The sequence below is a fragment of the Hyla sarda genome, chromosome 5, assembly GCF_029499605.1.
Source record: "Hyla sarda isolate aHylSar1 chromosome 5, aHylSar1.hap1, whole genome shotgun sequence".
Taxonomy (NCBI): Eukaryota; Metazoa; Chordata; class Amphibia; order Anura; family Hylidae; genus Hyla; species Hyla sarda.
Genome location: NC_079193.1, coordinates 342,883,746 through 342,910,880, shown reverse-complemented (window position 1 = coordinate 342,910,880; position 27,135 = coordinate 342,883,746). Strand labels below are relative to the sequence as shown.

At 47.0% G+C, this 27,135-nt stretch overlaps 1 long non-coding RNA gene across 1 annotated transcript; it reads right to left on the bottom strand.

Moving 5' to 3' along the window:
- Window positions 1-3,932: 3,932 nt before the first annotated feature.
- On the bottom strand, window positions 3,933-25,065 carry LOC130274348 (uncharacterized). Its single transcript, XR_008844336.1, has 3 exons — window positions 24,919-25,065; window positions 8,866-8,978; window positions 3,933-4,046 (listed from the first exon to the last, which is right to left on the bottom strand). It is a non-coding gene; the product is annotated as an uncharacterized LOC130274348 (long non-coding RNA).
- Window positions 25,066-27,135: the final 2,070 nt, after the last annotated feature.

Sequence of the window (27,135 nt, the reverse complement as noted above, 5' to 3'; positions counted from 1 at the left end):
TCATCCATTGTATTCAGTTATTTCCTCAATTTTTTCATGACCTGTTATTGCTGAATAATGGGTGTCAGAATGCAGGAACATAAATGTAGTGTGAAAGGGGCCTAAGAGCGAATAGTAAACCTGCGGCTCCATTTTCTCAGATGATTATTTCGATTTTCTTTCTGACCCAGAGCATCAGCGCAGACCCTGCAGGATACAAGAAAAACATAATTTCCACTGTTGCAGAGCATGTGAATGTTTGCAGACATTATTGAAGCAAGAGTTCAATAACTAGAATTACCAGCCATTCTGCGGAATTATCCATGGTTCAGTGAGCTCAGAAAAAGAGGAAGCCGGGCTCCAATGAGCTGAAAAGAGAGCTACGTGCATTCAGGGAGGAATGTAACTCACTTATAGCAGCACAACAATGACTAACACTCAACGAATAGCACAGGACATGTTCTCTTTATCTTTACACCTAGATCATTCTATAACTGAAGTTCTGCTTCACTGCACCCTATAAGCTTCCTGACGCTACGCACTTTGTATTATTGACTTGTAGTAATAAACTGACAACATAAATATCAAGAGTGTTCTGGCATTAAAACATAATAAAGGAAAGAAAAAAAATACAAATCTCATTCAGATTAACTTGTGTTTCACAGATTACAAATGACAGAAGTCTAACTGTTCAGGGAGTTTTATAGAGGATACTTAGTGCAGATAGATAGATAGATAGATAAATAGGAGCTATAGCAGTATGTTCCAAGCAGTGTGTCTCCAGCTATTGCAAAACTACAACTCCTTGCATGCCCGGACAGCGAAAGGCTGTCATACCGAAGATCGGTAACTTAAAGGATTGTCTGGTGAGAGCCGACGTGTCCACTCCAGGACCCAGACAGAGCTTTATCACCTCTATGAATCCTGGATCATTTCCGTGCAGATCCTGTATAAATTGTCCACTCATGCACAAAGGGAACACATTTATACATCCAGGGACAGCAGTTGAATATAAAATCAGACATTATTTAAAGGAGTTCTCTAAGCTAAAACGTTTAACCCCCGCTTTGCCCGGGCTGTAAAACTATATATACGATCCCCCGTTGTTCCGATATCGCCGTCCCGTTCTCCGGTCCCGGTCTCTTCCACTTCCTGCGGGGCAGTGACTTCACTCTGCGCTCAGCCTATGAGCGGCCGCAGCAATGTCCCGTCGCGGCCGCTGATAGGATGAGCGCAGAGTGAAGTCACCGACCCGCAGGAAGAGGAAGCTGACAGGGACCGGAGCACGGGCGGCGATATCGGAACAACGGGGGATCGTAGGCAGGTAAGTGAAAGTTTATTATGTATAGTTTTACAGCCCGGGCACAGCGGGGGATAAAAGTAGTGGAGGGGGGCGGTCAGCAGGACTTGGGGTATGCTGGCAGTTTAATGAAGGGAGCTGCAAGTTTGGAGCGGAGTGTTGTTTCAAACATGAGTGCTCTTGGTGCGCGGGGGGTGGCAGGCACGGGTGGGAGCAGTTGACCAGGGTAGGACGGGAGCAGTTGACCAGAAGAGGGGTGATGCCGGTTCGGGTGGAAAGGAAGGAGCCTTTCCTCGTCCTGTACCCAAATAGGGCGGCGGTGGAGGTGTTGCAGCTTGGTTTTATCAGAGGGGATTCAAATTCAGTGTTCAGGGGTGGTGCCTTCCGGGGGGGGGGGTTGTGTTGTACGAAATTTGGTGTCGGAATTGGCTCAGCTCGCGGTGGTGGAGGAAAAATTGCTCAAAGAGGTGTCTTTTGGGCAGGATGGCTGGGCCGTTTGATTTTCTGCTGTTGCTGGGGTTGTGGGTCTCTCCTTTGGGGTTGGTTCCCAAGAAGGAGCCCAATAAGTTTCGCCTGATTCACCACCTCTCATATCCGGCGGGGGGGTCGATGAATGATGACATGGATACGGCAACTGAGGCAGTCGGAGCGATTTAGGGTTTATATTCATCCTCATTTGTTGTGAGTGGTGTCCCTGTTTGTCATTTTTGCCTGTCATTTTTGCCTGTATTGTTTTATTTTTCTTGTCTTTGCAGATGCTGGCCCAAGATTGGTGTGGATCGTCGGCCAATCTTATGTCACTCGGGGTGGGGTGTGAGCGGAGGTGCGCCCGGCTGGCCGTCAGTTGGGTTTTCAACGCTCTGAGGTGCATGTCCATTGGCTGGGAAAAGGAGAAATGCGTTGTTGTTGGGATGGGTTCATTTTTTTGTCAGGATGGATAGGCCCCTGGATGTGCTTATGGTTCACTTGAGGAGGAATGATTTAGGGTGTCGGCAGTCCCGTGACTTTATAATGGGTATTAAACTTGACCTGCGGCGTCTGTGGTCCTCCTTTCCCGGGTTAATTGTCATGTGGTTGGAGATCGTGACTAGGAGGAAGTGGAGGCAAGCTCTGTGCTGGCTTTGAATAAGGCGCGTATTAAGGTGAACAAAGTGGTTAGCAAATTGCGGGAGATTGTCGAGAGAGCAGTGGTATTGTGGAGGAACTGCCAGAAGTAAGTGGGTCACTTCTGGCTCTTGTGGCGAGGTCAGGAGTGGGATCTGGAGGCATCAGTGGACAACATGGTGATTTTGGATCGGAATGTAGAGGTGGACTCAGACTGGTTCCCAGCCTGACGATGAGGTCTCTGGGGCATGGGGCCCCAGGGAGGGTTTTGGGCTGCATAATTGGTGTTCCTGGGTCAGGTGATCTATGGCCAGTAGTCGGTAGCAGGCCCTTTGTTCGTAAGAAGGTGCCTTAATACAAATTATTATTATTACAATGTTTTGATATGTTGTCCATAAAATTGGGCTGCTGTGGCCAATTTCCACCAACACCTTGTCTCAGTTGTTATTGGGAAGGGGGCAATTGAAGGTGTGGGGGAGGAAAGTTTTGGGTGGTGGTGGTTGGTGGGGATCATAGCAGATATAATATAAACTAGTCAAGGAAGCATTTATTGCATGGGTTAAGCTAAGGGGGGCTAGTCACATGTAAGGGTGGGGCTAAAAGTGGGTTAAAAGGATGGAGGAGGGGCAAGGGATCCCAATTGGTGCATGGTCAGGAGCGAGAGAGAGAGAGAGATAGAGAGAGAGAGAGATAGAAAGAGAGATGGGATCTCTCTAAACTCAGGGTTCAGCTAGTTAGACCAGTGCAGTTCTGCTGAGGTACAGTAAAGTGAAGAGCTGTGGAGTCTGTGTGATCCAGAAGTAGGCCTTAGGCCTAGTCCTGCAACCACACTTCTACTGAAAGTTAACCCCTTCATCTGTAGTGAAAGTGAAAGCTGCAAGGTATGAACTAAACCAGTGGGGAAAATACAGAAGTCCAAGTCCAGTCAAGATAGTCAAGTTTGCCAATCACTTAATTAAAGCGTGACTGCCTCAGTCAGGTCAATTACAACTACAAGTCCCAACAAGCCGATAAGCTTCCCTAAGTTCAAGCTGCATCTCCTTGGCTCCTTGGTGCTGAACTGAGCTGTATAGACTGTAACAGCTTGTCTGCCTCAGTAAAGAGCCATTGTTCTGTAACCTTGCGTCTGAGTGATTATTTGCCACGTGCCTGGCCCAGAAATAATCGGCTATACCTCGGATTGGCAAATAGGTAAACCATGCTCTGGCATCACGATCACAAAGGGTTAATAACATCTGCCCTTCCATACCCATCACCCCAGATAGATAGATAGATAGATATGAGATAGAAATGAGATAGATAGATAGATAGATAAAGGAGAAAGGCCCGCAGCACACAAAACTGTTCAGTTCAAAAACTGGTGTTTATTCCATCCTCAGCAAGAAATACAAAAAAAGTGCAATGTTTTGGTAGTCTCACACCACCATCATTTAGATATTTGTGTCATCATATTTAGCTATGTTCATTATAGATTATTTGTTATGTTAGGTTTTGGGGTCTTCTTCCTATATTTACTAATGATCGAGGTCAGGACTTACCTACGGGAGTCACATGACTTGTTTTGTTTACGTGAGAGGATGACGTTTCCGGATGTCAATATCCTCTGTTTGTAATGTAATTGAGAAATGGAAGTCATCAGGAACAGTGGAAGTTAAAGCAAGATCTGGAAAACCAAGAAAAATATCAGACAGAACAGCTCGCAGGATTATGAGAAAAACAATTCAAAACCCACGTTTGACTGTACAATCCCTCCAGAAAGATTTGGCAGACACTGGAGTTGTGATAAACTATTCCACTATAAAGAGATACTTGTACAAATATGGTCTTCATGGAAGAGTCATCAGAAGAAAACCTCTTCTATGTCCTCACCACAAAAATCAGCATTTGAACTTTGCAAATGAACATATAGACAAGCCTGATGCATTTTGGAAAAAAGTTCTGCGGACCGATGACGGGGAATCCACGGGGGATTACATCAAGAGGTGTAAACTGAAGGTTTTGCCATGGCCTTCACAATCTCCTGACCGCAACATAATTGAAAATCTATGGATAGACCTTAAAAGAGTAGTGCGTGACAGACATCCCAGAAATCTCAAAGAACTGGACGACTTTTGTAAAGAAGAATGGGCAAAGATACCTCAAACAAGAATTGAAAGACTCTTAGCTGGCTACAAAAAGCATTTACAAGCTGTGATACTTGCCAAAGGGGGCAGTACAAGATATAACTCTGCAGGGTGCCCAAACTTTTGCAGATGCCATTTTTTTCTTTTCTGTTATTTTGAAAGTGTAAATGATGGAAATAAAATCTAACTTTTGTTGACATATTATAAGAATATCTAATCTGTAATTTGATGCCTTTTGGAGATTTTTTCATCTTTCCTTGGCTTCTTTATGCACATTAATACAAATGTTTACCTGGGGTGCCCAAACTTTTGATCCCCACTGTAGATAAATATGATAGATAGTTGTGTGGTGTCCCGGTACTGGACTCGGTCCAGTACCTTTGTCGTAAGTCCCCATAGTCAGAGTTCCTTCATGCTGTTAGGGCTCTCTTGGCGGGTTAACCCCTAGTCGCCTCCTAATGTCATTAAAAATGTATATATTTAATATATTTTAGTACAGTGTATTTAATGTACAGGACCTTAGGTCATGTGATCACTAATAATTGTGTTATGCTAAGATTTAAGGACCTTTGGGTCATGTGATTAGGTCATGTGATGTAACCATAAGGCCTTGGTTTAGGACTGACACCTTTGGGGAGCAATAAGCTTTGATCTTGCCCCTTCTGTATATAAGGGCACTGTATCCACTTAATCTCTCTCTTAGTTCCATACTACCAAACTGAGCAGATCTGGGATCACAGCTACAAGACAAGCTAGGCCTGAAGCCTTCCACTTCAGCGCATTATAAATTGCGAGTTAATCTAACTCCATCCTACCAATTGTCACGATGCCGGCTGGCAGGTAGTGGATCCTCTGTGCCAGAGAGGGATTGGCGTGGACCGTGCTAGTGGACCGGTTCTAAGCCACTACTGGTTTTCACCAGAGCCCGCCGCAAAGCGGGATGGTCTTGCTGCGGCGGTAGTGACCAGGTCGTATCCACTAGCAACGGCTCACCTCTCTGGCTGCTGAAGATAGGCGCGGTACAAGGGAGTAGGCAGAAGCAAGGTCGGACGTAGCAGAAGGTCGGGGCAGGCAGCAAGGATCGTAGTCAGGGGCAACGGCAGAAGGTCTGGAACACAGGCTAGGAACACACAAGGAACGCTTTCACTGGCACAATGGCAACAAGATCCAGCAAGGAAGTGCAAGGGAGGAGGTTAGATATAGTCAGGGACCAGGTGGGAGCCAATTAAGCTAATTGGGCCAGGCACCAATCATTGGTGCACTGGCCCTTTAAGTCTCAGGGAGCTGGCGCGCGCGCGCCCTAGAGAGCGGAGCCGCGCGCGCCAGCACATGACAGCAGGGGACGGGAACGGGTATGTGACCTGGGATGCGATTCGCGAGCGGGCGCGTCCCGCTGTGCGAATCGCATCCCCAACGGCCATGACAGAGCAGCGCTCCCGGTCAGCGGGACTGACCGGGGAGCTGCAGGGAGAAAGACGCCGTGAGCGCTCCGGGGAGGAGCGGGGACCCGGAGCGCTAGGCGTAACAGTACCCCCCCCCTTAGGTCTCCCCTTCTCTTTATCGGGTAACTGCCTCCCCTGGGATGAGGACACCGGGAAAGGATGGAGGGATTCCTCAACGGCAGGCAGAACCGCAGGAGTAGGAATGGGGAGAGAGGGCAGAGGGCGAGACCTGGCACGGGGCAGTGTGACACCAGGACGAGGGCCATGAGGGGGCACAGAAGCTTGCCTGATGGAACTGGGAGGGGGGGAGGGGCATTTCCTGTGGCAGGCAGAGTCCTTAATGACCTTAGGGGGACCGGATACAGGAGGAACCACAGGGTCACGGCAGGGAGTACTGGAAACCGGTTGAAGGCAGTCCTTGGAACAAGAGGGACCCCAACTCTTGATCTCCCCAGTGGACCAATCCAGGGTTGGGGAATGGTGTTGAAGCCAGGGTAGTCCAAGGAGAACTTCAGAAGAGCAATTAGGAAGGACAAAAAATACAATCTCCTCGTGATGAGGTCCGATGCACATTAGGAGGGGCTCCGTGCGGTAACGCACGGTGCAATCCAACCTGGCTCCGTTGACCGCAGAAATGTGGAGTGGCTTGACAAGACGGGTCACCGGAATGCGGAATTTATTCACAAAGGACTCCCGAATAAAATTCCCAGAAGCTCCAGAGTCCAGGCAGGCCACGGCTGAGAGGGGAGAGCTGGCTGAAGTGGAAATCCGAACAGGTACCGTGAGACGTGGAGAAGCCGACTTGGCATCAAGAGACGCCACACCCACGAGAGCTGAGTGCGAGCGTGCGTTTCCCAGACGTGGAGGACGGATTGGGCAATCCACCAAAAAATGTTCAGTACTGGCACAGTACAGACAAAGATTCTCTTCCTTACGGCGATTCCTCTCCTCCAGGGTCAGGCGAGACCGATCCACTTGCATGGCCTCCTCGGCGGGAGGCCTAGGCGCAGATTGCAGTGGAGACTGTGGGAGAGGTGTCCAGAGATCTAAGTCTTTTTCCTGGCGGAGCTCTTGATGCCTCTCAGAAAAACGCATGTCAATGCGAGTGGCTAGATGAATGAGTTCATGCAGGTTAGCAGGAGTCTCTCGTGCGGCCAGAACATCTTTAATGTTGCTGGATAGGCCTTTTTTAAAGGTCGCGCAGAGAGCCTCATTATTCCAGGATAGTTCAGAAGCAAGAGTACGGAATTGTATGGCGTACTCGCCAACGGAGGAATTACCCTGGACCAGGTTCAGCAGGGCAGTCTCAGCAGAAGAGGCTCGGGCAGGTTCCTCAAAGACACTTCGAATTTCCGAGAAGAAGGAGTGTACAGAGGCAGTGACGGGGTCATCGCGGTCCCAGAGCGGTGTGGCCCATGACAGGGCTTTTCCAGACAGAAGGCTGACTACGAAAGCCACCTTAGACCTTTCAGTAGGAAACTGATCCGACATCATCTCTAAGTGCAAGGAACATTGCGAAAGAAAGCCACGGCAAAACTTAGAGTCCCCATTAAATTTGTCCGGCAAGGACAGGCGGAGGCTAGGAGCGGCCACTCGCCGCGGAAGGGGTGCTGGAGCTGGCGGAGGAGATGGTTGTTGCTGCTGTAGCTGCGACTGTACTTGCTGTAGTTGTGACTGGAGTTGCTGTGTCATGGTGGTCAAGTACGACAGCTGGTGATCTTGTTGCGCTATCTGTTGCGACTGCTGGGCGATCTGACGAGCTTGCTGGGCGACCAGCGTAGGGAGGTCAGCGACAACTGGCAGAGGAACTTCAGCGGGATCCATGGCTGGATCTACTGTCACGATGCCGGCTGGCAGGTAGTGGATCCTCTGTGCCAGAGAGGGATTGGCGTGGACCGTGCTAGTGGACCGGTTCTAAGCCACTACTGGTTTTCACCAGAGCCCGCCGCAAAGCGGGATGGTCTTGCTGCGGCGGTAGTGACCAGGTCGTATCCACTAGCAACGGCTCACCTCTCTGGCTGCTGAAGATAGGCGCGGTACAAGGGAGTAGGCAGAAGCAAGGTCGGACGTAGCAGAAGGTCGGGGCAGGCAGCAAGGATCGTAGTCAGGGGCAACGGCAGAAGGTCTGGAACACAGGCTAGGAACACACAAGGAACGCTTTCACTGGCACAATGGCAACAAGATCCGGCAAGGAAGTGCAAGGGAGGAGGTTAGATATAGTCAGGGACCAGGTGGGAGCCAATTAAGCTAATTGGGCCAGGCACCAATCATTGGTGCACTGGCCCTTTAAGTCTCAGGGAGCTGGCGCGCGCGCGCCCTAGAGAGCGGAGCCGCGCGCGCCAGCACATGACAGCAGGGGACGGGAACGGGTATGTGACCTGGGATGCGATTCGCGAGCGGGCGCGTCCCGCTGTGCGAATCGCATCCCCAACGGCCATGACAGAGCAGCGCTCCCGGTCAGCGGGACTGACCGGGGAGCTGCAGGGAGAAAGACGCCGTGAGCGCTCCGGGGAGGAGCGGGGACCCGGAGCGCTAGGCGTAACACCAATTCTACGTGACTACTGAACCTAAACATACCCCTAAATTCAGTGGTACGGCATACAGCAAAAATCTAAGCTTATTTACTCCAAAGTCCCAGCCAACCGTTGAGGAGCCTAAGTCCCGATCCTCCTGTAAAGACTGTTTGTTATTCATCCTGCATAAAATATGCAGTAAAAGTTATTTCAAGTTTATTACAATTATTACAAGTTTGTGGACAATCTTTATTCCTCCCTATCGTTCTTGGGACGGGTGGGGAGCAAGGGGGGAGCAACGAGGCAATTGCCCCCCCCCCCTTCCCTGAGATTTCTGCCTCCCTCTCGATTTCTAGCATGGTGGAGCAGGAGCTGACCGCTCCACCATTCACTCATTTGCTTACCTTTCTCACGAGTCGCCTATCAACGGCAGGCCGGCGCTATGACATCATATTATCGCGCCGGCGCCTGAAGATCCCGTCACCGCGGCTCGCTGCTGACCTGTCGGCACACTGCGCTGTGAAGAGAAGAAGAAGAGAGCTGTTTGGCGGTGGAACATAAGTAAGTTTGTTTTAACTGTATGGCATTGGGGTCAGGGAGCAATGTAAAAACGTAGGGAGCACAGGAGGAAACATTTAAACTGAGGTCCCCATGACAGGGGGGCATTATATGTGAAGAGCACATAACAAGGGGTTCCCTGTCATGTACCACTCACATATAATGCCCCCTGTGCTGTGCCCCTCACATATAATGCCCCCATCCTCATCATGTGCCCTTCAAATATAATGCTCCTGTCATGTGCCTCTCACATATGATGCCCCCTGTGGGGCAGGACAGGGGGCATTATATGTGAGGGGCATGTCACAGGGGGCATTATATGTTAGGGGCACAGGACAGGGGGCAGTATATGTGAGGGGCACATGATGAGAGCATTATATGAGGGACACAGCACGGGGAATGAAATGTTAGGGGAGCATTACAGGGGCATTATATGTAAGGGGCACATGATGAGAGCATTTTTTGAGGTACACAGCACAGGGGGCATTAAATGTTAGGGGAGCATAATTGGGGCATTATATGTAAGGGGCACAGCAAAGGGGGCATTATATGTAAGGGGCACAGCACAGGGGGCATTATATGTAAGGGGCACAGCACAGGGGGCATTATATGTAAGGGGCATAGCACAGGGGGCATTATATGTGAGTGGCACAGCACAGGGGGCTTTATATGTGAGGGGCACAGGACAGAGGGCATTATATGTGAATGGCACAGCATAGGGGGCATTATGTGTTAGGGGCACAGGACAGAGGGCATTTTTATTATGTGGGGGAACAGGGCAGACATTATTATGTGGAGGGTGCAGGAAGGGTCATAATTATTATATATGTGGGGGCACAGGTTGGGGCACTATTACTATATGTGAAGGCACAGAGTGTTTTGCATTTTAGAGGTATGGTGTATATTGTAAAGGAATTTCAGGGGTGGTACGATTTTTATGGGCCACAATACATTACAGTATTGTATTCAGAGGGTGCACTGCACGGCAAGGATATATTCAGATGGTACAGTGTGTGGAAGTCAAATGTAGAAAGGAAGCCAGCTCACCCCTGGTCCGGATATCGAGCACGGAGAGAGTGCGGACTTGCACTCGCAGACAGTAAGGAATATGGAAAAAACTCCAGCTCAGGTGCAAATCAAATCAGTATAGCTTTATTTTACATCACGCCAGAAGCAACAGGTAACAGGTTGGAAGTGACGCGTTTCGGCCAGGTGCTGGCCTTAGTCATACAATGATTACACGTTCTAAGGATACCTATATATGGAGTGGGAGGTAATGAGGTGCAGTAGCAGGTGTGAAAGTATTATATTCAGAGAGTGCAGTGTGTGGTAGTTTTATACTCAGAAAGCGCAGTGTGTGGTAGTATTATATTCAGAGAGCGCAGTGTGTGGTAATATTTGTTACGATTCGGCTTGGCTGGAGGTGGATCCTCTGTGCCAGAGAGGGATGGGCGTGGACCGTGTCGGTGGACCGGTTCTAAGTTGCTACTGGTATTCACCAGAGCCCGCCACAAAGCGGGATGGTCTTGCAGCGGCGGTAGCAACCAGGTCGTATCCACCGGCAACGGCTCAACCTCTCTGACTGCTGAGATAAGCGCGGTACAAGGGAGTAGACAAGAGCAAGGTCGGACGTAGCAGAAGGTCAGGGCAGGCAGCAAGGATCGTAGTCAGGGGCAACGGCAGGAGGTCTGGAACACAGGCTAGGAACACACAAGGAAACGCTTTCACTGGCACAATGGCAACAAGATCCGGCGAGGGAGTGCAGGGGAAGTGAGGTATAAGTAGGGAAGTGCACAGGTGAAGGTACTGATGAAAACCTGATGCGCCATTCAGTGGCGCACCGGCACTTTAAATCGCAAAGACCCGGCGCGTGCGCCCTAAGGAGCGGGGCCACGCGCGCCGGGACAGCACAGACGGGGAACGGGTCTGGTAAGGGAATCGAGATGCGCATCGCGAGCGGGCGCTCCCCGCATCGCGAATCGCATCCCGGCTGGGAACATTATCGCAGCGCACCGGGTCGGCAGGTCTGACCAGGGCGCTGTGAATAAGAGAACGCTGTGAGCGCTACGGGGAGGAGCGGGGACCCGGAGCGCACGGCGTAACAGTATTATATTCAGAGCGCACAGTGTGTGGTAGTATTATATTCAGAGGGTACAGTGTGTGATAGTATTATATTCAGAGAGCACAGTGTGTGGTAGTATTATATTCAGAGAGCACAGTGTGTGGTAGTATTATATTCAGAGGGTACAGTGTGTGGTAGTATTATATTTAGAGGGTGCAGTGTGGGGTATTCAGAGGATACGGTGTTTAGCAGTATTATAATAATCATTGTTTTCATATAGAGGATTAGAATCCGCTGACAAATGAAGGAGCCATCTGGGTGTCATTTTCTGCAGAGAGAAGATTTAGCTGACAAAGTCACAGCGGTATGTACCATCGAAGCTGTCACCTGTAGTCACTGATATCATTGTGTATTCGCCCCACTATGTCCCATCAGAGCTGTAATCACTTATAAGTTTTGCAGTTTTCATGGGTGAAACAACAACTCCCAGCATAACCTTACCACTACTTAGGTCATACTGGGAATTGTAGTTTTAAATGGTAAAAACTTCTTTAGCGCTTTCCCGTTCTGTGACAATTGGCATATTTGATTATTATACTGGAAATTATTTTCTGCAGCGTGCTACACCACGGCCATCACAACTATACTGTCAGCCTAATGTGGGGGAACTACAAGCTAATGTGGGGGAACTATACTGTCAACTTAAATGTGGGGGAACTATACTGCCAACCTAATGGGGGGGGTGGAACTACAACCTAATGTGGGAGAACTATACTGCCAACCTAATTTGGGGGGGGGGGGAGAAACTACAACCTAATGTGGGGGAACTGTACTGCCAACCTAATGGGGGGGGGGGACTACAACCTAATGTGGGGGAACTATACTGTCAACCTAACGGGTGGGGGGGGACTACAACCTAATGTGGGTGAACATACTGCCAACCTAATGTGGGGGAACTATAACTTAGTGTGGGGGAACTATACTGCCAACCTAATGTGGGGGAACTACAACCTAATGTGGGGGGAACTATACTGCCAACCTAATGGGGGGGGGACTACTACCTAATGTGGGGGAACATACTGCCAACCTAATGTGGGGGAACTATGCTGCCTTCCTAGTGTTCAGGAACTGGGATTTATGCTGCCTACCTAGTGTGGGGGCACTATGCTGCATACTTAAAGGGGTATTCCACTGCCCTAGCGTTCTGAACATTTTGTTCCAAACCCTGGGTGCAGGCTGCGGGGGTTGTGATATCATAGCCACGCCCCTTGTGATGTCACACGACAGATAGGTAGATATGAGATAGATAGATATGGGATAGATAGATATATATGAGATTGATAGATAGATAGATAACATCAAATGATTCCACAGCACACAGGAGTTTATCCAAAAAAAAAAAAGAGAAGGTGATTTATTCCATTCCCAGTGTTACAAAATAAGTGCTACGTTTCAGCAGCCTCACGCCGCCATTTTCAAGCATGTTCAAGTGACTTATGGGAAGGGTATATATAGCCCCTCCCATTAATCAGTGTCTTTACATAATTATACATAATTTAACATCATAAAGTGCATATAAGGTATAATTTTCAAGTAAACACATTATAAAGTGCATCAGTGTACAGTCTCACATAAAAGATAAGTGCAAATTCAAAAACATTACAAAAATAAAGTGCCAGTGCATGTAATACCTTATAAACTAATCCACCTGTGTTTCATAAAAACAATAATAGCGATAATCGGTGGAGGGGGGCGTTGCACATATCATTGTAAACACAGTACATCGCATCTCCATGCTTGTCCTCCATATTGGCGTGGATCCTCTCTGGTGCGCAGCCGCGCACCGGATAAGCCGGAAGTTGTAGCTCCCATTTTCATCCAATAGTGTAGAAGCTTCACCGTAGTCACGGAAACTATTCAGTAGTGATTTGCGCATGCGCGCCCACCTCCTTTGCTCCCCAAGTCGCCATCTTAGATATGGGCAAGTTGCATAAAGTCCGTGCATATAAAAGATTAACCCATAACCCTGTCGGCGGTGCGTGAGCAGACACATCCAGAGACCATGGAGCCATCAGCACCACGGTCCCTGGAAAAAGCGGAACGAAGCACCGCACCAACCACATAGTCGGCGCGATGCTCCTCCCACTCAGTTGGCTACCCCGCACCGCCGCTCACAGTGTAGGGTATAGGGTGTCAAATCATTCATGCATAATATGGGACCTGTTGGAAGCCATAGGTGATAAGTATAGATACTCAGAGTATTCCAATGATATATACTATTTGGACGGGCATTATTAATGAGGATCTTGACTCTAAAGTAAATGGTTATGTGCAAACGCCTCCCCATTCCACATTTCTAGAAAAATAAAAGAGAAAAAAAGCGTTTAGAATATGTTACTGTCAAATGAACATCCTACTCGGATCACCGCAAACCCATTACCTTGAGGACCACTGCGGGGGTGCCCCAATCCAAATAATCCCACCATGTAGACTTAATCTCCTGATTTCACATCATCATAATAGTCTAAAATCTAAATAATGTCTCAGAAAAATACCATAAAATTGTGTAATTAATAATATCAATGTGATAAAATAATATGAATAAATCTTAAATATTAATCTAACTTATCTGGTATTATAAAATAAATTACAAATATTAGATATATTAGATTGACATACCAGGGGTTACTTTAAAATCTACATTTAGCCCTCTAGGTTTTAATGCGCCCAGTCTACAGATCCATTGCAGTTCACGTTTTTTTAAAAGTAAACTTCTATTACCACCTCTTTTTGGCACTGGGATATGGTCAATAATCATAAACTTTAGGTCTCTTTCTTTGTGGTTAGCCTCTGTGAAGTGCTTTGAGACTGGTAAATCCAGTCTCTTCTTCCGTATGGTGTAACTGTCACGATCCCGGCTGGTAGGAGGTGGATCCTCTGTGCCAGAGAGGGATTGGCGAGGACCGTGCTAGTGGACCGGTTCTAAGTCACTACTGGTTTTCACCAGAGCCCGCCGCAAAGCGGGATGGTCTTGCTGCGGCGGTAGTGACCAGGTCGTATCCACTAGCAACGGCTCAACCTCTCTGACTGCTGAAGATAGGCGCGGTACAAGGGAGTAGACAGAAGCAAGGTCGGACGTAGCAGAAGGTCGGGGCAGGCAGCAAGGATCGTAGTCAGGGGCAACGGCAGGAGATCAGGAACACGGCTAGGAACAAACAAGGGAACGCTTTCACTAGGCACAAGGGCAACAAGATCCGGCAAGGGAGTGCAGGGGAAGTGAGGTATAAGTAGGGAGTGCACAGGTGGAAACTAATCAAGGTAATTAGGAAGATTGGACCAGGCACCATCATAGGTGCACTGGCCCTTTAAATCGCAGAGACCCGGCGCGCGCGCGCCCTAGGGAGCGGGGCCGCGCGCGCCGGGACAGGACCGACGGAGAGCGAGTCAGGTACGGGGACCGGGGTGCGCATCGCGAGCGGGCGCCACCCGCATCGCGAATCGCATCCCGGCTGGAGGCGGTACCGCAGTGCACCCGGTCAGGAGATCTGACCGGGGCGCTGCAGCAACGAGGATGAGGCGAGCGCTCCGGGGAGGAACGGGGACCCGGAGCGCTCGGCGTAACAGTACCCCCCCCCTTGGGTCTCCCCCTCTTCTTGGGTCCAAAGAACCTGAGGAACAAAAACTCAACTCTTTCGTGAAGAGGTCCGATGCACATTAGGAGGGGTTCCGTGCGGTAACGCACGGCACAGTCCAAACTTTCATTGTTAACACAATTGCTGTAGAGGGGTCTGGCGAGACTGGTCACAGGGACGTTGAACCTGTTGATAAGAGAGGCCAAAAAAAAATTTCCTGCAGATCCGGAATCCAAGAAGGCCATAGTAGAGAAGGAGAAGGCAGAGGCAGATATCCGCACAGGCACAGTAAGGCGTGGAGAAGCAGAGTTGACATCAAGAACTGTGTCACCTTTGTGCGGAGTCAGCGTACGTCTTTCCAGGCGGGGAGGACGGATAGGACAATCCTTCAGGAAGTGTTCGGTACTGGCATAGTACAGGCAAAGATTCTCCATGCGGCGTCGTGACCTCTCTTGAGGTGTCAAGCGAGACCGGTCAACTTGCATAGCCTCCACGGCGGGAGGCACAGGAACGGTTTGCAGAGGACCAGAGGAGAGAGGAGCCGGGGAGAAAAAACGCCTTGTGCGAACAAAGTCCATATCCAGGTGGAGCTCCAGACGCCATCCGGAAAAACGCATGTCAATGCGAGTGGCAAGATGAATGAGTTCATGCAGGTTAGCAGGAGTTTCTCGTGCGGCCAGAACATCTTTAATGTTGCTGGATAGGCCTTTTTTAAAGGTCGCGCAGAGAGCCTCACTATTCCAGGACAACTCGGAAGCAAGAGCACGGAACTGAATGGCGTATTCGCCAACGGAAGAAACACCCTGGGCCAGGTTCAGCAGGGCAGTCTCGGCAGAAGAAGCTCGGGCAGGCTCCTCGAAGACACCACGGGCCTCAGCGAAGAAGGACTGGACTGTGGCTGTGGCAGGATCATTGCGGTCCCAGAGTGGTGTGGCCCCAGACAAGGCCTTTCCAGAAAGGAGACCACGGCAGAGTCCAGAGTCCTCATCAAATTTGTCCGGCAGGGACAAGCAGGGGTTAGGAGCGGCCGGTTGCTGCGGAGGAGTTGCAGGAGCCGGCGGAGGAGATGGTTGTTGTAGCTGCTGTGTCTGTGGCAGCAGCTGCTGTATCTGTGACTGAAGTTGCAGTGTCACGGTGGTCAAGTATGCCAGCTGGTGATTTCGCTGGGCAATCCGTTGGGCTTGCTGGGCAATCTGTTGGGCTTGCTGGGCAATCACCGTGGTGAGGTCGGCGACAACTGGCAGAGGAACTTCAGCGGGATCCATGGCCGGATCTACTGTCACGATCCCGGCTGGTAGGAGGTGGATCCTCTGTGCCAGAGAGGGATTGGCGAGGACCGTGCTAGTGGACCGGTTCTAAGTCACTACTGGTTTTCACCAGAGCCCGCCGCAAAGCGGGATGGTCTTGCTGCGGCGGTAGTGACCAGGTCGTATCCACTAGCAACGGCTCAACCTCTCTGACTGCTGAAGATAGGCGCGGTACAAGGGAGTAGACAGAAGCAAGGTCGGACGTAGCAGAAGGTCGGGGCAGGCAGCAAGGATCGTAGTCAGGGGCAACGGCAGGAGATCAGGAACACGGCTAGGAACAAACAAGGGAACGCTTTCACTAGGCACAAGGGCAACAAGATCCGGCAAGGGAGTGCAGGGGAAGTGAGGTATAAGTAGGGAGTGCACAGGTGGAAACTAATCAAGGTAATTAGGAAGATTGGACCAGGCACCATCATAGGTGCACTGGCCCTTTAAATCGCAGAGACCCGGCGCGCGCGCGCCCTAGGGAGCGGGGCCGCGCGCGCCGGGACAGGACCGACGGAGAGCGAGTCAGGTACGGGGACCGGGGTGCGCATCGCGAGCGGGCGCCACCCGCATCGCGAATCGCATCCCGGCTGGAGGCGGTACCGCAGTGCACCCGGTCAGGAGATCTGACCGGGGCGCTGCAGCAACGAGGATGAGGCGAGCGCTCCGGGGAGGAACGGGGACCCGGAGCGCTCGGCGTAACAGTAACGGTGCTGGTTCAGTCTAGTTTTGAAATCTAGACTGGTTTCTCCTACATAAAGCATCTCACACGGGCACCACAAGACATAGATGACAAAACTGGAATTACAGTTAAGATAAAATCTAATGTCATATTCTTTTTTTGTGTGTGGATGGACAAATCTTTCCCCTTTGCACATGTAGTTACAACTCACACACATACAGCATGGATAACATCCTTTTCTCTTGACCGTTAAATATTTTTGTGTATCATTTTTCGGAATAGCTACATCGGTTTTTACCAGCTTGTCCTTCAGATTAGAGCATCTGCGGTATGACATGAGGGGAGAATGTTCAAAATCAGGTACTTGTTTATGACAGTCCTTAATAACATGCCAATGTCTATGTATACTTTTAGCCACCAAGTTGGAGCATTCGCCATAGGTTGTTACAAATGGTATACATTTTACATTTTTCTTGTCATTTTTCTTCAGATTTTTCTTTATGATTGCCATTTTTTGTTTTTCCACCAATATTTTTGGATAGCCTCTTTCACAAAAACTGGCAGCCATTCTCTCCAAAGCTCTCTCCCTCTTATCATCTGAATCCACTATTCTATCCACTCTCAACATTTGGCTGTACGGTAATGATATTATCATCGCCTTGGGGTGGCAGCTGTCAAAGCGCAGTAAATTATTACAGTCTGTAGGCTTGCAATATATATCAGTTGAGATAGTCTCATTTCTTATCATTAATGTCACATCCAAAAAATTCACCTTTTCATCTGAGTACGTTAGTGTGAAACTGATGCCATCCGTGATGTTGTTTAAAAAAAAGTGGAACTCACATAATTGGTCTGCAGAACCTGTCCACAGGAGGAAGACGTCGTCAATGAACCTCCACCACCCCAGTACATGACTGAAGTGGTGGGATCCATAGACGACGTCCTCCTCCAACCCCGCCATATACAGGTTTGCGTAATTTGGTGCCACGTTGCTACCCATCGCGGTGCCGTTGCATTGAAGATAGTAGACATCATCAAACAAAAAGTAATTGCATTCCAACACGATCTTCAGTAGAGAAACTAAAAATTCAATCTTGCTCTCACTGAAATTAGATTTCATCAATACTTGTTTCACAGCCCTTATACCATTTACATGTTTTATTGAAGTATAGAGACTCACCACGTCCAGTGTTGCCATTATTGTGTTCTCCGGAATCTTCAAATCACGGATCTTGAATAAAAAGTCAGAGGTATCTTTAATGTAGGATTTGGTTGCCATCACATACGTTCTTAGTACCTTATCAAGAAAAATAGAAATGTGTGAAGTAATAGAGTTGCGTCCTGATACTATTGGACGTCCCGGCGGTTTTTCACGATTTATGTGAATTTTCGGTAGAAAATACATAATAGGTGTTACAGGAAAGTCCACTATTAAATATGACTTCAATTTTTCATCAATCAATCCTTCATTGAATCCTTTGTCTACTACCCCCCTAATTTGAGTTTCAATTTCATTCCTAGGATCCCTAGGCAATGGTTGGTATACCGTATTGTCATTTAATTGTCGCATGGCCTCTTCTAAGTACTGTTTTCGGTCCATGACCACGACCGCACCATTCCGAAAAATGATACACAAAAATATTTAACGGTCAAGAGAAAAGGATGTTATCCATGCTGTATGTGTGTGAGTTGTAACTACATGTGCAAAGGGGAAAGATTTGTCCATCCACACACAAAAAAAGAATATGACATTAGATTTTATCTTAACTGTAATTCCAGTTTTGTCATCTATGTCTTGTGGTGCCCGTGTGAGATGCTTTATGTAGGAGAAACCAGTCTAGATTTCAAAACTAGACTGAACCAGCACCGTTACACCATACGGAAGAAGAGACTGGATTTACCAGTCTCAAAGCACTTCACAGAGGCTAACCACAAAGAAAGAGACCTAAAGTTTATGATTATTGACCATATCCCAGTGCCAAAAAGAGGTGGTAATAGAAGTTTACTTTTAAAAAAACGTGAACTGCAATGGATCTGTAGACTGGGCGCATTAAAACCTAGAGGGCTAAATGTAGATTTTAAAGTAACCCCTGGTATGTCAATCTAATATATCTAATATTTGTAATTTATTTTATAATACCAGATAAGTTAGATTAATATTTAAGATTTATTCATATTATTTTATCACATTGATATTATTAATTACACAATTTTATGGTATTTTTCTGAGACATTATTTAGATTTTAGACTATTATGATGATGTGAAATCAGGAGATTAAGTCTACATGGTGGGATTATTTGGATTGGGGCACCCCCGCAGTGGTCCTCAAGGTAATGGGTTTGCGGTGATCCGAGTAGGATGTTCATTTGACAGTAACATATTCTAAACGCTTTTTTTCTCTTTTATTTTTCTAGAAATGTGGAATGGGGAGGCGTTTGCACATAACCATTTACTTTAGAGTCAAGATCCTCATTAATAATGCCCGTCCAAATAGTATATATCATTGGAATACTCTGAGTATCTATACTTATCACCTATGGCTTCCAACAGGTCCCATATTATGCATGAATGATTTGACACCCTATACCCTACACTGTGAGCGGCGGTGCGGGGTAGCCAACTGAGTGGGAGGAGCATCGCGCCGACTATGTGGTTGGTGCGGTGCTTCGTTCCGCTTTTTCCAGGGACCGTGGTGCTGATGGCTCCATGGTCTCTGGATGTGTCTGCTCACGCACCGCCGACAGGGTTATGGGTTAATCTTTTATATGCACGGACTTTATGCAACTTGCCCATATCTAAGATGGCGACTTGGGGAGCAAAGGAGGTGGGCGCGCATGCGCAAATCACTACTGAAGAGTTTCCGTGACTACGGTGAAGCTTCTACACTATTGGATGAAAATGGGAGCTACAACTTCCGGCTTATCCGGTGCGCGGCTGCGCACCAGAGAGGATCCACGCCAATATGGAGGACAAGCATGGAGATGCGATGTACTGTGTTTACAATGGTATGTGCAACGCCCCCCTCCACCGATTATCGCTATTATTGTTTTTATGAAACACAGGTGGATTAGTTTATAAGGTATTACATGCACTGGCACTTTATTTTTGTAATGTTTTTGAATTTGCACTTATCTTTTATGTGAGACTGTACACTGATGCACTTTATAATGTGTTTACTTGAAAATTATACCTTATATGCACTTTATGATGTTAAATTATCTATAATTATGTAAAGACACTGATTAATGGGAGGGGCTATATATACCCTCCCCATAAGTCACTTGAACATGCTTGAAAATGGCGGCGTGAGGCTGCTGAAACGTAGCACTTATTTTGTAACACTGGGAATGGAATAAATCACCTTCTCTTTTTTTTTGGATAAACTCCTGTGTGCTGTGGAATCATTGGATGTTATATACTGAAGGAGTCCTTCACCTAGACTCTGACCTCTGCGAGCACCTCTTCATTTATTTTTCTACATTTTTAAATTTGTAGTTGTGCTGTTCTGTTTGGGATTATCTAGATAGATAGATAGATATGAGATAGATAGATGATAGATAGATAGATAGATAGATAGATCCAAAATAGGCAGAAGCACACACAAGGTAGGTGAAAAACGTGGCAAAATTTATTGCATCATACCAGTGTAGAGAACAATGTTTCTGCGGCCTCTCGCCGCCATTTTCAAGCCCGGCGAGAGGCCGCAGAAATGTTGTTCTCTACACTGCTATGATGCAATAAATTTTGTCCCATTTTTCACCTACCTTGTGTGTGCTGCTACCTATTTTGTATATATATATATATATATATATATATATATATATATATATATATATAGCCTCAGTTTTGGTTGTGCTGCTCTTCAGTGAAGTTTAGATAGATAGATAGATTCTAAAACATATATATTGTTTTTAATTTAATGCACAATAAGAAAAAGAAGGAATTGAATACCTTCAGTTTATATTTCACTTGAAATGTAAAATGTTCAGCGTCTCTATATACAAATGAGTCTATTGTGCTGAGAAATGTTACAATTTCAGCAGGTCTGACTGTTTCTAGGGATATTTATAGAAGGTGAATTGTTCAGCTATTAGAAATAATGCTTTCTGATTAGATTGTCTCCTATCATGTTCAGGGTTCAATACAGCTGGATTGTATAAAAAAAAAAAAAAATTGTTAGATGACTGTGAGGTTTTACCACTAGAAATGAGCGAACTTTTCAAATATTCGGTTCGGCCAATTCGCCGAATTTTCCCAAAAAGTTTGTTTCGATCCAAACTTATTTGCAGTGAACCTATATTAATAAAGGCTATTTCTAGCCTACAGAGAGCCTCAATAGGGGTATAGAACACTTTGCTGTGTTCTAAAACGCATATGGAGTGTGCTGGGGTAGTGAAATAATACTGTTATTCAGAATAGCATGCAGATTACCGGCATGTCTTTTAGAATCACTGTTGCAGAGCGGCACAATGACAGAGCCTGGTGGTGGCATCAGTGTCAGGAGACCATATAGTGACTGAATGACATAGCGTGGAGGTGTTGGCAGCATGAGGACACCCTATAGTGGCTGAATGACACAGTGTGGAGGTGTTCGCAGCATGAGGAGACCATATCGTGTCTGAATTACACAGCATGGAGTTGTTGTCAGCATGAGGAGACCATATAGTGGCTGAATGACACAGCGTGAAGGTGTTGGCAGCAGGAGGAGACTATATAGTGGCTGAATGACACAGCTTGGATGAGGCTGAAGCTTGAGGACACCATATAGTGGCTGAATGACACAGCATGGAGGTGTTGGGAGCATGAGGAGACCATATAGTGGCTGAATGACACAGTGTGGAGGTGTTGGCAGTATGAGGAGACCATATAGTGACTGAATGACACAGCTTGGATGAGGCTGAAGCATGAGGACACCATATAGTGGCTGAATGACACAGCTTGGATGAGGCTGAAGCATGAGGACACCATATAGTGGCTGAATGACACAGCTTGGATGAGGCTGAAGCATGAGGAGACCATATAGTGGCTGAATGACATAGCATGGAGTTGTTGGCAGCATGAGAAGACCATATAGTGGCTGAATGACACAGTGTGAAGGTGTTGGCAGCATGAGGAGACCATATAGTGACTGAATGACACAGCATGGAGTTGTTGGCAGCATGAGGAGTCCATATAGTGGCTGAATGACACAGCGTGAAGGTGTTGGCAGCAGGAGGAGACCATATAGTGGCTGAATGAAACAGCTTGGATGAGGCTGAAGCTTGAGGACACCATATAGTGGCTGAATGACACAGTGTGGACATGTTGGCAGCATGAGGACACCATATAGTGGCTGAATGGCACAGCGTCGAGGTGTTGGCAGCATGAGGACACCATATAGTGGCTGAATGACACAGTGTGGAGGTGTTGGCAGCATGAGGAGACCATATAGTGGCTGAATTACACAGCATGGAGTTGTTGTCAGCATGAGGAGACCATATAGTGGCTGAATGACACAGCATGGAGGTGTTGGCAGCATGAGGACTCCATATAGTGGCTGAATGACACAGCATGGAGGTGTTGGCAGCATTAGGAGACGATATAGTGGCTGAATGACACAGTGTGGAGGTGTTGGCAGTATGAGGACACCATATAGTGGCTGAATGACACAGCTTGGATGAGGCTAAAGCATGAGGACACCATATAGTGGCTGAATGACACAGCTTGGATGAGGCTGAAGCATGAGGACACCATATAGCAGTGTTGCTCGCGAATATTCGCAATGCAAATTTTATTCGCGAATATCGCATATTTGCGAATTCGCAAATATTTGCGAATATAGCACTATATATTCGTAATTACGAATATTCGTTTTTTTTTATTTTTTTTTATTTTTTACAGTACACATCACTGTGATCATCCCTCTCTGCTTCCAGCTTGTGTGGTGTAAAGAAGGCTCTAATACTACTGTGTGAGACTGGCGTGCGCATTTTCGCATATGCAAATTTTCGTATGTGCTAATTTTTATATGCTAATTTTCGTATATGCAAATTTTTGCATATGCGAAAATAAAACGCGAATATTACGAAAATGCAAATTTTGAGAATATATGACGCGAATTCGAATATGGCATATGCCGCTTAACACTACCATATAGTGGCTGAATGACACAGTGTGGAGGTGTTGGCAGTATGAGGAGACCATATAGTGACTGAATTACACAGTATGGAGGTGTTGGCAGCATGAGGAGACCATATAGTGGCTGAATGACACAGCGTGGAGGTGTTGGCAGCATGAGAACACCATATAGTGGCTGAATGACACAGCATGGAGATGTTGGCAGCATGAGGAGACCATATAGTGGCTGAATGACACAGCCTGGATGAGGCTGAAGCATGAGGACACCATATAGTGGCTGAATGACACAATGTGGAGGTGTTGGCAGCATGAGGAGACCATATAGTGGCTGAATGACACAGAATGGAGTTGTTGGCAGCATGAGGAGTCCATATAGTGGCTGAATGACACAGCGTGAAGGTGTTGGCAGCCGGAGGAGACCATATAGTGGCTGGAGGACACAGCTTGGATGAGGCTGAAGCTTGAGGACACCATATAGTGGCTGAATGACACAGTATGGAGGTGTTGGCAGCATGAGGAGACTAGTGTTGAGCAGCATAGGCCATATTCAAATTCGCGATATTTCGTGAATATATGGATGAATATTCGTCATTTATTCGCTAAATTTGCATATTCGTAATATTCACATTTTATTTTCGCATGTGCGAAAATGCACATATGCGAAAACTAGCATATGCGAAAATTATCACAAGCGAAAATTCGCATATGCGAAAATTCGCCCGCCAGTGTCACACAGTAGTATTAGAGCCTTCTTTACACCACACAAGCTGGAAGCAGAGAGGGATGATCACTGTGATGTGTACTGTGAAAAAAAATATTCATAATTACGAATATATAGTGCTATATTCGTGAATATTCCGCGAATATTCACAAATTTGCGAATATGCGATATTCGCGAACAACACTAGAGGAGACCATATAGTGGCTGAATGACACAGTGTGGAGGTGTTGGCAGCATGGGGAGACCATATAGTGGCTGAATGACACAGCTTGGAGGTGTTGGCAGCATGAGGAGACAATATAGTGGCTGAATGACACAGCATGGAGGTGTTGGCAGCATGAGGAGACCATATAGTGGAGGAATGGCAAAGCCCGAAGTGGCCAGCAGCATGAGTAGGCACTAGGCCTTCACAATCCCTAAGATTAAAAGATAAATTTAGAAATTTATACTGAAGATTTTGGATAGCTGGTGCTACCTACCATAACAACATTTTTATTCTCAGACCCAGGCACAGCAGCGGCATCAGTAAACCATATATTGCCTGAATGACACAGCCTGGAGTTGGCTGGAGTACACACCAGGGCTTCATCCCGTAATCCAGGCGACATACAAATAATGTGGCTTCCTCAAAGGGCCTCAGCAAACGGCAGGTGTCACGTATGAGCTGCCACTGGTTCACATTTAAGTTACACAGGGGAGTACCCCTATCTGCTTGGATCATCAAGAAATCAGTGATGGCTTTTCTTTGTTCGTGTAGTCCGTCCAACATATGGAGGGTGGAATTCCAACGTGTGGCAACGTCACAAATAAGACTATGTTGTGGGATACCGTTCTGACGCTGTAGCTCAAGAAAGGTGTGCTTGGCGGTGTACGAGTGGCTGAAGTGCATGCACAGTTTCCTTCCTATTGTTAGGATGTCTTGCAAATGGGGTGAAGACTTCAGGAAGTGCTTGACAACCAGATTGAACACATGTGCCATGCAGGGCGCATGTTTCACACTTCCTTGTCGCAGCGCGGACACAATGTTCTTCCCGTTGTCGGTCACCATGGTTCCCATTTCCAGATTTCGTGGAGTAAGCCATACTAGGATTTCTTGACAAATGAATTTTAGAAGTTCCTCCCCTGTGTGACTCCGTTCGCCAAGGCAAACCATGTGAAGAACAGCGTGACACTGCCGTGCCCTACACACATGGTACGATGAAGGGAAACTGAGATTTGTAAGTTCAGTGGAGGCCGAGGACACGGTGGAGGATGAGAAGGCGAAGTCTTGTATTGGTACATTTGACCAGAGCATTTCTAAAATACAGGGAATGCTAAGGAGATTTTGAACGATTCTAACAGCAGATGAGGATCTTAAGAAAGTAATTACATCGAATCCATCAATAACTTACCGGCGCGGACGAAACATCAGAGAACAGATAGGGAGCAGTCTGTATCAAGAAACCCCTCAAACTACACGGCTGCAGTCATCAGTTAAAGGTTCACATCAGTGTGGGGGATATGGATTTTGTAAATACTTGCCAAGCATGAAGGAATTCATGAATCCTGTGGATAATCAAATATACAAAATTAATGATTACATAAACTGTCGGACTACTGGAGTCATATATGTAGCAAAATGCCCTTGCCCCAAAATTTACATCGGGAAGACATATCAAGAACTGAGGAGACATATCTCCAAACATATTAGCACTATAAATACAAGTGCAGATACGCCCCTTTCTAGACATATGTGAGATAGTCACATGGAAGATCCCCTTAAGTTGCAATTTTGTTGCATAGTGCATTGTAAATTAGGACCAAGACGTGGAAATTTAAATCAGAAACTACTAAAAGAGGAAGCAAGGTGGATTCACCATCTAAAATTGAAGAATTCCTATGGTTTAAATGAGGGATTCACATTTTTTTTTGGGGGGGGGGGGCGATGTGTATAAGATTTTAAAACAACAATAGTGCGGTTTCTAAAATATGTGTGCCTACTCTAACTGTAGGCAAATAAATATAAAAGTTATGTTTTATCTTTAATCTTTAGTTATTGGATTGGAAAAATAGGGTATTAGTGATCACGCAAGTGAGCAATTGTAAATAAAGAGAAGGCGGAGTCGCACACTGTCACAGGACCAATTTCCTGAGAGCAAGAGCTTGGAGGAGGAAGCGGTGTGACCTGTCCAAGTTGCTGTTGCACATTTACCCAGTGGGCCATAAAAGACATGCATTGTCCCTGTCCCTCCACACGTCGGCGCTGCCGTGCACTTGAACACACCGACAGGCTCAAGGACTGGCCCACCTTCTCTTGTACAAACTTATGCAGGGCTGGTACTGCCTTCTTCGCAAAGAAATGACGACTTGGGACTCTCCACCTCGGCTCGGCACAAGCCATCAATTCTCTGAAAGGTGCAGAGTTCACCACTTGAAAAGGTAGGGACTGCAGCGGCAGCAACTTAGACAGGAGCATATTCAACTTCTGCTCCGTTGGATGAGTGGGCACATACTGTTGTCTCTTCTGCTCAATTTTATTTCATTTCTATTTACTTTATAACTTTTGTATCAATTTTCAACCTTCTCTCTATATTTCGGGCCAGGAAGTGAATTCCAGAAATGATAGTGTGATGCTCGTTTACATGTGGAAGACTGGATGCTGTGGACGGGTTCTGCTACTAAATGGTACATCCGATCTCCATATCAGGGGCAAGTGCCCTTCCCACTCTACCTCACCTAGGTGGAAAATGGGATTGTTGTACACCGGATGCCGTCCCCGATATGTGGGACTGCTTTAAGTGTACTGGAGCGCATTGTCCTCACCACATAAGAGCGTACTGTTAAAGTCTTAAGGGCCTAGATACTGTGAAAGGCCAGCAGAAAGTACACACCTGCTGGATTTGTAAACAAATACTGCGTACTGGGGCGCATTGTCCTCCCCTCATAATTGCATACTACAGTACAGACCAAAAGTTTGGACACACCTTCTCATTCAGAGTTTTCTTTATTTTCATGACTATGAAAATTGTAGATTCACACTGAGGGCATCAAAACTATGAATTAACACATGTGGAATTATATACATAACAAAAAAGTGTGAAACAACTGAAAATATGTCATATTCTAGGTTCTTCAAAGTAGCCACCTTTTGCTTTGGTTACTGCTTTGCACACTCTTGGCATTCTCTTGTTGAGCTTCAAGAGGTAGTCACCTGAAATGGTTTTCACTTCACAGGTGTGCTGGTGTGGAGGAGGAAGTGTGATGGTGTGGGGGTGCTTTGCTGGTGACACTGTTGGGGATTTATTCAAAATTGAAGGCATACTGAACCAGCATGTCTAACACAGCATCTTGCAGCAGCATGCTATTCCATCCGGTTTGCATTTAGTTGGACCATCATTTATTTTTCAACAGGACAATGACCCCAAACACACCTCAAGGCTGTGTAAGGGCTATTTGACCAAGAAGGAGAGTAATGGGGTGCTGAGCCTGATGACCTGGCCTCCACAGTCACCGGACCTGAACCCATTTGAGATGGTTTGGGGTGAGCTGGACCGCAGAGTGAAGGCAAAAGGGCCAACAAGTGCTAAGCATCTCTGGGAACTCCTTCAAGACTGTCGGAAGACCATTTC